Genomic DNA, 12,449 nt, shown 5'->3' on the forward strand with positions numbered 1-12,449 from the left:
ACTTACAACCAAAAATTCTCAACCTCTTGAAATCAGGTGTTCTTTTCAGTAATTTTTCATAAGGGGATGCATTTTGCAAGGATGATGAGGCCATTCTATTTATCAAATATGATGTTAGAGCGGTCACGACAAAAACTTTTTGGAATATCTTTAGAAATAAGTAGTGTCCTAGTGGTTTCTATAATGTGTTTTCTTTCGACTAATTAATTTTGTTTGAGAGTTTTATGACATGACTTTTTGTAACAAATCCCGTTTTGTTCTAGATAATTTTGAAACTCATTTGATAAGTATTCACGATCGAATTAGATCTAAGAATATAAATGTTGCTTTAAAATTGATTTTTGACAATTATATGGATTTTTTTTTAAAAGAACACATTAGATTTCAAATTAAGGAATTGGATCCATGGAAGAAGATACATCTTTGAGAAACTTTGATGTCCAAGTCTTTTACGCTAAGTTTTAATATCCTTATCTTGGATATAATTACAAAAAGAATTTGAAGGAAGATTTAGATAATTCATGAAGAAGAGATCTCCCCTCCTATGGTCTTTTCGAATCTACTTCCCAGACCGGAGATTCTGCACGGAGCGACCCTTAGATGCGAAGGAGATTTTACATCCATAATAAAAAATTTGTGAAACAGAAAAAATGTTTAAATTCAGTTGAGGAACAACCCTCACTTTTGGCACAAAAAAACTTTAAGAAGAATTTAAGGTTCCTATACTTTTAATTTGCATAGATGTTCCATCGGCAGTTGAAACCTAGGAAGTTTTTGAGTTAGTGCATAAATCAGATAAACCATTCTCATGAGGTGTCATATGAAAGGAGACCCTTGAATTAATGATCCAACAAGACATACCTAGAGGAGAAGATGAGACTATCACGACACCCGATGTAGATGGAAATTTAAGTAACATTTGAAGTACCTTCAATAATTGAACAAGTGAAAAAGAATCTTCTCCTTTGATTGGTTCTTCATTCCTTGGTGTGGTTTCTTTAACGGAAGCCACTTTGTTCTTTGGGGTGTCGTATAACTTGGGACAATTTGGTCGTATATGACTCGGTTAATGACAACGATGACAAATAACCTTCTTGTAGCCACCATTATAGCCATTTTGCCTCTCAAAGTTTGGAGGCTTGTAAGTTTTTACATGATTGCCGGGTTTGGACACGGCTAACACTTCATCTTAGTTGTCAAAGGCGGCCTAGGCGACCTAGCCGCGGTCCCACTGCCTAGGCGACCAAGTCTGGGCAGTGGGGCACTTTTTTTTTTCAAAGCATTTGTTTTCTTCTTCTTCGAGAAGAAGAAGAAGAAGAAGAAGAAGAAGAAGAAGAAGAAGAAGAAGAAGAAGAAGAAAGAGAAGACATGTTATTTGTTTATTGCTTGAATTATGTCTATTGTTGAAAAGAATAAAAATAAGACATTATTTGTCTATTGTTTGTATTATATCTATTGTTATTGTTAATTTTTTTGTATACATGATTTTATTTTTTGTGTATTGTTATTTACATTGTTAGTTGTATGGTTTGTTTATTCAATTGTTAATTTATTCTTAATTTGTTTGAGAAGGTTAAGGTTATGTAATATAATTGTTTTACATTGTTCAACGATATATTATTTGTCTATTGCTTATTATTGATTGATTTTATGTTGTATATATGTTTCTTATTATGTTTTTTTTTATTTTGGGTACTGCCTAGGCATTGCCTAGACTTTTTTAGGGGCTCGCCGCCTAGGCTCCGCTTAACGCCTATGACAACTAAGCACTTTATCTCTTCCTTTTATCATATCAAGACGAGTCTCTTCTTGGCATATTTCGACAATGACGTCCTTCAAAGGAAGCTGCTTAGATCTATAAAGAAGAAAAGATCTAACTTGTTTATATTCGGGACTAAGTCTACGTAAGAATTGAAAAAAATGCTCTTTTTCTATTTGCTCTCTTCTTAGTTCTACATCTTCACTACCGACCCACATGGGTTCAAGAATGAGATAATTCATCTCATAAGGAACTAAGAGTACTAAAGTAATCACAGACACTCAGTTTGATGGTATATATTTTTTCTTGAAGAAAGAATTGCCTTGCAAGAACTTTTTGTGTACACGTACCTTTCATAAAAAATAATACCTCATTGCCTTGTAAAACTTAACGATGTTGGCACATATTTTGAGCTCAACATTTTTTATAAACCATGCAAATTTTTTTGCATGTTTACTTTTCTAATCTTCTATCTTGGATTGATGGTCTTCAATAGCTTTTATGCGAACATTTCTTTCTAAAGTTTTTTCTTGACCTCCTTCCAACTTGGTGAGTTTGAGTTGAGGTTCAGTAATAGAGCTCATTACATATCCCCAAAGCTTCTTGCCTTTCATGGTGGATGCCCAGGTAATGTAATTGGTACAATTTAACTTGAAAGAGAGATCAATCTTTTGTTTATTCTCCATTTTGGCTTAGTAGAAGAGGGAAGAAGGATTATGGAAGAACACGGAAGATCCCCTCTACTTGAGTTACCGCAAGCATGTCGATCCTTATATCACGATCTTTCAGTGGTTACTCTTTAAGAGACCAAGAGCACTATGACTCTGATACCATGTAATGAAGTATGTAAAATTACAAGAACAAAGTGCAAGTCCAAGAGTGGACAATTATAAATGCACAATACAAGCACAAAAGTGTACAAGTAAAAGTCCACAATTGAACAATACAAAGTGCCTACAAAGGGCAACACCAACAAGTAAAAAAATATGGTTTTATTAATAACATGCTTAAAAGCATTGAAGGAAATAGGGGAAACACCTCCCTATTTATATACAACTCAAAAGGGAGGCCATTGGGGGCTCCCTTCATAGAGTCTTTGGGGAGCTCCCAACGGTCATACCGTTGGGCCCCAACGACTCTATGGAGTGGGGCCCCCAATGGTATAAAAATAAAAAAAGAGAAAGAAAATAAGAAAAAAAATATAGTTGTTCTGATAAACAATTATAAATACATGTGAAAAGACAAAAATGCCCTTGTCGGGCAAACTAATACAATACAAATTATATATATATATTTTAGCAACCACCACTATCACCAAACCACCATTACGGAAATATCCTTTTTTCGTGGCCATTCGCTGTGTTTTGTCCCGTTCGTACATGGTAGCTCATTGTTTCTGTCTTATAGCAATGATTGGGAGGGAGTCCTTGATGAAAGGAGGACGCCTCTGGTCATAGAAATTTGGTGTGTTTCTGTAAAAGAAGGATGGGTTTATTGAGAGAGAGAGAGAGAGAGAGAGAGAGAGAGAGAGAGAGAGAGAGAGAGAGAGAGAGAGAGAGAGAGAGAGGTATTAACCATCTTGAGTTAGATAATCCAAGTTAGTTTGACGAAAATTTGTTTTGATTCACAGAGAAAAAATATGGGTGTAGTTTTAACATTTTCTAAACTCAGGTGCTCTTTTCATTATTACAAAAAAGTTTGGTATCTTTGAAAATTTCGCTATTTTTTATTGTTTTCATGTGGTGAAGGTGATGTTAACTGGTACAATAGTGTAGCAATTTGTAGCTTATTACTATAAATCGGATCATAAGATGGTAAAAAGTTCTCGTATAATTTATTCATCAGTGCACTTGAACAAAAAACGTAAGTCCTTTTTTTATTTCTGGAATTTGCGGTTGTATTTAAATCTTAAGCATCAGCTGATGGCTCAGGGTGGGCATTGAGGGTCAGTCCCCACCCACCTTGACTAGCAAACGGGCCAGGTTCTGGATAGAAGTAATATTCCAACTCTATTGGAGCCTGACCTATTCGCTAGTCAGATTTAAAGGGCCAACCCAATGGAACCCAGACAGATAAATCTGGGCCCGGCCCGAATCTAACAAGAATTGGGTCTTGACTTTTCATGGCAATGGGTCTGGGTTGGGCCATTCAAATGTCTACCCCTTAAGGATGGCTTACCTAGCCACCTCAATAAGCCCATGTCATGGTGATGGCTTGTCTTGTCATCTTAAACTCTACTTCTGTGGGTACTTATTCATCATATGGAGCTACCTTCATACTAGTCATTAGAATATGCCCTTGCTCAAATTATGAAGAGGTGTCCTGATTGGTGTTTTTGTGTCATCTCCTGGGCTCCTATTCTTCAGGTGGTGACCACAGTGTCTGTCTCAATGCTGACTGGCATAGTCACCAGGTTTGTGGGCTATTGATCACATATAATAGTTCCCGAAGTCCCTGGTATGTGGGGATATGATTCCTGAAGTCCCTGGTATGCTAGGGTAGGATAATTGGAAATAGGAACTCTGGTAATTCCTGAAGTCCCTGGTATGCTAGGGTAGGCTCATTTGAAATAGGAACTCTGGTCGATATCAAAGTCCAGGCCATGGGTTGTGGGTCCTGTGTTGGACACACATCCCAAAGTAGAGCTGACTGATAATGTACCTTAGAATTGCTTTAGCAAAAATCTGCTTGAGATTTCTAATTTATAATTTTTCACATATTCATTCATATTATTGGAGTATTATTCAAATGGATAAAGTGAAGCATCATTAATGATTTGTGCATATTAGTAGGCGCTAATGGATTAATTATGAAATATTGAAAAATGATGCATCGTTTATGATTCATGCATGTTAGGCATAATGTATTGATCATGGAATAGAATGTGATGGCATTGATGCCAGCAGGTCTAAATGATTATGATTGTACACTTCAAGCTAAGAGTGTTTTGGTTTTATCTTTTAGCAATAACGTGATTAATCAGCACATCTATATGATTATGATTGTACATTTCAAGCTAAGAGAATGTTTTGGTCTTAACTTGTAGCAGTGTCATGGTTTCTTAATTACTAGACTTTTGCAGTTGATGGTAACCTCTGCTGTCAATAGTCTAAGATTTTTGAACAAGTATGCAACTTTTTATGCATGAAGCAGTATCTAATGAAATAGAATTACATGAAATTATGTTGGTTCAAACTGACTTTCCTACTGACACCAAATTTACCAAATTATCCTTGCTATGCGTACTGGGTATGATTAACCAGCCTTCTTCCAAGATTTACTATTTGAATATTTGCACTTTCCTTTGAAATGATGATATCTCTTCTTTAACCCTGTCATAAAAGTTTTGGCAGTTCACTTCTTACTCATTGAATTTGATCTCTAAATTTGCAACGTTTCTGTGTGTTTGACAATCAATTCATGTATTTTGTGTGATTCTGCAAAGCATAGTTGGCAAACCTGGCAAGTCGGCTCAGGAATCGCCCGAGTCGACCCAGATATGACCCCAACTGGGTCACGATTCAGGACTGCGATCCAACCTATTAAATAAAAATTTTTATCATGTATTTTATTATTTTAATGCATAATTCTTATATAAAGTCACTTGTTATGAAAAATCTAATATTGTTCAATGAAAAAAGTTAATAATCATGTATAATTATATGTTTTTGTAACTTAGCTATTAACATATTTGCTTGAAGTTTAGTTATTTCCATGTCTTATTCACATGCGTACACTATAAAATATAGTCCTGACTCGACCGATTCACCGAGTCAACCAGCTGATTCCGTGACCCAGTAGGGATCCGATCCGAGCCCGAGTCATGAGTTTGCCAACTATGCTGCAAAGCACCCTTGGCTGCAGATGTCATGATGCTTATTATCACAAATATGAGCTTGGAATATGATCTAATGAATATGCTAAGATATGTTTAGCTAAAATGCAAGGCATGAGGCAATACCAGCTCTAATGCTTGATTTATCTGCCAACTTTCTAACTTTTCTTGGTTATCAGTGGCCTTCCATGGATCCTATGAGGTTTCCCGCCTGTACCCCCTTTTAAGATTTTTGGTATCAGGCCTGTCCTTAAACATTAAGAAGTTGGTAAATAAAAATAGAAAACCTTTTATTCCTGAGTTGGAAAAATGCTATAAAGAAATTATATTGGAGAGAAAAACCTAAGATACTTCTGATGAACGCATTTTCTGTATATTCCCATCAATAGAACAAGGTTGACTTTCAAGCTTTTACCGTTTTCCTCCCAAACCTTTTAGCATTTTCATCACATATGTAATCTGTCGCTAGCCATCTTATTGTTTTCTTCTTCTTTCTCTTTTTCTCATCCCCAATCTTTTAAAGATTTTATCAATCTGGTTCTGTTTAGTTTCTGTTTGAGAGTTGGTACTCTTGCAATTTATTATTGGTGTTAGTATTTGTTTCGTTTGTGACAAAGGTATTTTCCCCTCCTGTCTACCCCCAAGTGAGTACCTTTCTTTCCTGGTTTTGTATTTTATATTCAGCTTCGTTGATTCTTTTATCTGCCCTTTGTTTGTCAATTTAGATTATTTCAAGCTTTGAAAACTCATTTTTAAGCTTATTTTAATCCATCGGTGTTTTATATTGATACCTATTTTAAATAAGCTTTTCTGGTTTAGATAGTGCTGAATCTACTGGATTCAGATTGATGTTATATAAGATGTAGATAGATCTTATTTTTCTCCGGTCTTGAGATTTTCTTACATCTCCCTGATGGCAGTTAATATGGGTGTCTTCTCTTCTCCTGCAGATGCTTTCATCCAAAGATGTGAATTTTGTGGGATATACATACAAGAACTTTGATATTGTGAACAATCATGTGCCTGGCCTTGGTCGGTCTCTCTCTCTCTCTCTCTCACACACACACACACACACACACAGGCACATGAACATGATATTCTTTTTTACAATTTGTCTGAGATAATTCTGTTCTGATGCAGCGGAACTGAAGAAAAAGAGCAAGCAAAAGAGACCATCAATCAAGTCATTATTTGGTATGACCAAAGCCTTCCATGAGTCAATTTATGGTCCCAACCCGTTAGATTATGGTTTTCAAATTTCTGATACTCTCTCTCTCTGCAGACACCGCCACCAGTCCCAATCAGCCCATCCAAGGAAGCTTCCTGGACCTATTACCAACTCCATTGGAAGTCTCTCAGAGCCCTGAGCCGTTGCCTCCCCCCACCAACATAAGATCTTCATTTCAGCCCAAATCTGTTGGCAGATAGGCCAAGCCAACTGTTAATTTTGGTCAATGAATTGTTCATACTCGAAAGAGTTTTGTAGCAAAAGGAGCAGAAAGCTGTCTCCAATCCTTTTGGTCTGCCATGTAAGCTTTCAATTCAAACGCTTTTAGGGTGGGCCATATATGATTTTTGCAATTCAGATAAAAAGTAACGGGAGGGGCAGGCTCTACTGCTGTTGCTGCTTTGTAAATTTCAGTGCAAAGGAAAATTGGTCTCCTGGTTTGTACACGTCATCCACATCATGATATATATATATATATATATATATATATATATATATATATATATATATATATATATATATATATATATATATATATAATGATACGGTGCTTAGGGGGGCTTACTTTCACCTAATAAAAGCTCAATTTTAAAAAATTTAAAACTTTCTTTTGTTGATCAAACCCTATAGATATGATCTACAAGCATTATTTATTTAATAACAAGTTTTGGATCATGTGATTATAGCGTGCATATAGGTTTTTTAAGATCTTTAAAAATCAACTGCTCATAGTGTACCAAAATTTTATGACTTAAAAAATCTATATCTATATATATATATATAGGTTTTTGTTTAGTACTAATGAAGGTATCAAACTATTGAAATGAAAAGCATTGGTGCCAGTTATATCACCTCGATCTGACCATATATAGATGTGTTCAAGATGGGTTTGTTTACTAACGATCGAACCTTGGATTGTACATTTTTGATGTAGAAAATGATGTTTTTGTAAGAATTGATTTTGGTACATTATAACTTGATTTCGAAGCTCTTGAAAAACTGCTTGCATGTCACTATCACATGATTTGAAATCCATTTTCTATTAAACAAAACTTTTTTATATCACATCCATGTGGCTCGAACTAAAAAAATATGAGAAAACATGGAAAAGGTGAGTTCCAGTCGACAGTTCCATAACTTCATTCATACTAAATATTTACTCTCTTAGATTAGGTGGTAGCTGCCTCTGCCATTTCACCAGTCTATCAGGCTAAGGTTTTTTTCTTTCTAAATTTTGACCATAATTTACATGCTTGATTTTATAGGAATAACTTTTAGATGGTTCAATTTTTAAACAAAGGGAGGTTTTTATAAGATTTAAAAATCAACTGTCTACAATTTTAAAAAGTATTCAATGCTTAAAAAGTCATGTTTTTACCGAGAAAACATGATCTAAGTGCCATTTTTTACTAAATCGATCATGCCAAACACATTTGCTGGGCTGATTTTGTAAAAACAACCTGAAAACACTTAGTTACTAGTGGTAGGCTTAAAAAGTGGTAGACAACTGCCACTTATATATAATATAGGAAAATAAAAACCTATTAAATGAAACATGATAGTTTATTTTCATGAATTTTTGGTGTTTTTTGAAATTGTGGGTGGATGTGATCCGTATGCTTGTTTTTATAAGAGTCACTTCTTGGAACATTTGATTCAGATGCATGGATAAGTTTTTATAATGTTTAAAAAATGAACAACCTACAATTTTCATAAAATTTTGAGGCTTTAAATACCATTTCTTCCATCTAAAATGCATGATTTAAGTGTCAATTTTTAGTAAATCAATTGTGCTAAACACATCTATGGGTTAAAAAAAACACACACTCAAAATCCACTATCATGTTTCATTTAATAGTTTTTGTATTATGTAGTTTACAATTTTCCTAGTGGGTAGGTTTTGGTCTATGTGCTTGTTTTTATATGTTTGGTAGGTCTTCTAGTTGGTAGGCTTTCATATATATATATATATATATATATATATATATATATATATATATATATATATATATATATATATATATATATATATATATATATATAAAGTTTTTAGTATGCATGTCCACATGTTATTAATTAGCGAAAACTCATAAATGCGAGTTGCTTCAACTCAATTTGATACCATAAATGTGGCCTACATGTTTTATTTATGAAAAGTAACTATACAACTAATTTGACACGTTTCTCTAAAAATCTTATAAATTTTGCTATTCTCTTGATGTCCAAAATCACAAATACCTAACATCGTTAGAACCTTTTTACCCTTTGCCATTGTGAATTGATGGGTTATTGCGATAAAATTGTATTGCTCGTCAGCTAGTGCAAACTCTCACTTACATCCTGAATCACATATTTTCTTATGTGGACCTCATGAACTTGCATGAATTTATTTGTGAACATTCAATGAAACTGAAACCACTAAAATCATAAATATCATATATATTCACATATACTTTACGAATTCACATAAATATATTTGCGTCCGGTTATTCTGATACCACTAAAATCACAAATATCCTACTTATTCATATAAACATCACAAATTCACATAAATATTGTGTGAACCTCCAGTTGAACTAAACATTACAATATTGCAAATATCTGTAATAAATATTTATAAATTCATTACAAATATAGGAGTTTTTTATTATTTGTGGAGTTCACGAATTATATATAAATTCATTTTTATACCTAGGTTTTCTTCTTTTCGTTTGTGTCTGTAAAGAACTTTCCTTTAAAACCTTCTATTTGTTCCTCTCCCCTTGTAGCGATTCCAGTGTGATTTGGTGTTGCATTATGAGGAGGTTGCATTATCATCCCTGTCATCGATCCCTATCTACAGGTTCAAAAAGTGAGTTTTATCCACACACACACACACACACACACACACACACACACACACACACACACACACATATATATATATAGTTGTTTTTCACTCTGAACATTTTTTTTATAGATATGATCATTTAATAGCCTCATGCATATTTTTGTTTAGTTGTTGTTATGAATATTTTTTATATGTTTTCCTGTATTGTCATTGACTTCTTCAACCATTGGATTTATCGTTTAGGGTTTATTATGTTTAGGGTTTTTCTTTATATATATATATTTGTTGTAAATGATTTATGTTTATTTTCTTATTCTTTAGTTAATATTCGATGTGTGTATATTGGTGTAATGGGGCTGGGGTTTACTTTGCACAACCATTGAATAAGGGTTAAGAGTTTATTGTTGGTAGTTGGTTTTTATAGTGGTTGTTACAGATAATAATGTTAATTGAATGTATGAAGTGTATATGAATGATTTTTCCTCACATGCTATTTTTATTAGATGAATGATATATTATGTGGTTGGTGTAGAAAGTTAATGATTGACTCTGAAATGGTTAGAGTACATTATCGTAACACTGACTGCCCTACTTGGCGACCTATAATCATCTAAAAAATCAATAACTATATGAAATTTATGGCTTTGATGTCACATACAATCAGATATGTGGAAGAGTCAATGATCCTCCAATACAAATTTTTTTTAAACCTAAATATCGAATATATATGAATGGTTGTGTTGGACGATGATTATGTGAAATCAATGTTATTTAGTTTGTGCAATTAGACAATCAATTAGCGATAACAATGATCATGCCGATAATGAAGAATCAAATGATATCGATGATGATGAATATACCATGTTGATAGGAGAACACAAAATTAGTGATGACATAAGATAAATAATGGTGGGTGAAAGGGATGCACCAATGACATTTCAGAAGTCAAACCCTTGGTATGCTGTATATAAACATTTATTGGTAGTATAACTTATTTATATTTTTACACTAATAAGAGGTTCTTAAATAGGTTCTCATTCAATGGATTTTCATACAATAAAGATCAATTAAAAATCATTGAAGCAGACATCTCATTTGTATGACCAATTGCGTAATGAAAAGCTTAATGATTATGAATAATTTTAGTAGCTAACAACAGACTCAAGAGGCCAAAAAATTACTTTCAGTAAAAGGTTCAATGATCTCCAACACTGTCGTCAGTTTTTTGAAAGATCATGTGATTAGGAATAACTATAAAATAGAATTCTTAAAGAGCTGCAATAATAGAGTCACTATCGTATATACGAAAAAAACCCTACAAATAATAGTTGATTGCCCCTGAAAGATCTATTGCAGAAAGGTACACATAGAAGGGTTCTTTCAAGTAAAGAAGTATCAAAGTGAGGATATATTTGGTAGATCACTAAGTAAACTTGTAGTAGAGAAAGTGTCTTCTAAGTGAATTTTAAGTGATATTCACAAACACATGCATGATAACCCAAAGATAACTCTAAAAGAAATCATTAATGACATCAATCACGATGGAGGTGTGGTGGTTACTTAAAAATAAGCATGGCATGGACAAGAACAAACTAAGGAGGCACTATATGGTTTTTTTGAAGAGTACTTCAAGTTGTTTTTCGCCTATTTGGATCAGCTGATGAAGGTTAACTAAGGATCACTAGGGTATATTCAAACCGATTAGAAAGATCGATTTCAATATATGTTCTTATTCTTCCATCCAAGGATCAATGGAGTTCTGAAAGGATGCCCTTCAGTTCTTATGGTAAATGCAACGTTCCTTAAAAAAAGATATGAGTATATTGTTGTCGGCTCATAGTATTGATCATTATGGTGAGATATTTTTAGTAGCATTTGCATCCGTTCATAAGGAGTCCAATGAGTCATAGGCATATTTTTTAGAGCATCCAAAGCATGAATTCATGCACTTCGATGAGTTTAGAGAAAGAAAGGAGCATTGAAAGTTATCTCAGATAAGCATCAAGGTTTAAAGTATGTTGTTCCCCATACATAACCTATATGTCATGTTGGATTTTGCATAAAGCATTTGATAGAGAACTTTTCAAAGAAATTTGGTTCATCACTCAATGCACTTTGGTGGATTGCAACTTGGGTGTATTGCAACTTGAGCAGTCAAGATTAATACAATGATTAATAATGAATAATACATAATATGTATCTATAAATCAAAACTTTAGGATTAATATACAATATGTAAGTATACTACAATGTTAAACAATGTATGAGTATAAATCAAAAGTTTAGGTACAATGAAAAAATAAATACCTACAACAATACTATCCCGACAACATTTTTTCTTTCACTCATCGCACTACTCAAACTTGCATACAAGTGTGAAAGTGAGGTTACTTCTCATGCATATTGATTGATGCAATCTAGGTCTTTCAATAATTTAATGTACAATGCATGGACTGACTTGCCAAAAGTGTCAATGAACATGAGCCAAAGAAGCAAAGAAAGATTGCTCTTTCCTCCTTGTCCACCCTACTATTGCCCTTTCCCTTAACACATAGTAGCTTCACCTTCATCCGTCTTGCCCTACTGGGTACATAGTGGTTCCTAAGCTATGAAAACTTAATCTTTTCACCTTCAAACACATCATCCTTTGCTTCCAAATATATATCATACAAGTGCTTGAAATCTCCCCACTGCTGTCCACTCACTGGCTCTCTATGGCACTTCAGTTCAGTGATTCGTGGCACATCCTTTAATGTGGTGGTCATCTCAAGATCCCTGAACTAGAATGTGTTGGTTG

General features: G+C 33.9%; 1 pseudogene across 1 annotated transcript in view; it reads left to right on the forward strand.

Moving 5' to 3' along the window:
- Nucleotides 1–7,255, forward strand: part of LOC149822629 (uncharacterized) — a 36,772-nt pseudogene extending 29,517 nt beyond the window's left edge. The window contains exons 12-14 of the transcript XR_016426079.1: nucleotides 6,545–6,626; nucleotides 6,735–6,788; nucleotides 6,877–7,255. The product of XR_016426079.1 is annotated as an uncharacterized LOC149822629 (transcript). The remainder of the gene's footprint in view (nucleotides 1–6,544; nucleotides 6,627–6,734; nucleotides 6,789–6,876) is intronic.
- Nucleotides 7,256–12,449: the final 5,194 nt, after the last annotated feature.

Source organism: Nuphar pumila, chromosome 11, assembly GCF_984573655.1.
Source record: "Nuphar pumila chromosome 11, dmNupPumi1.hap1.1, whole genome shotgun sequence".
NCBI classification, from domain to species: Eukaryota; Viridiplantae; Streptophyta; class Magnoliopsida; order Nymphaeales; family Nymphaeaceae; genus Nuphar; species Nuphar pumila.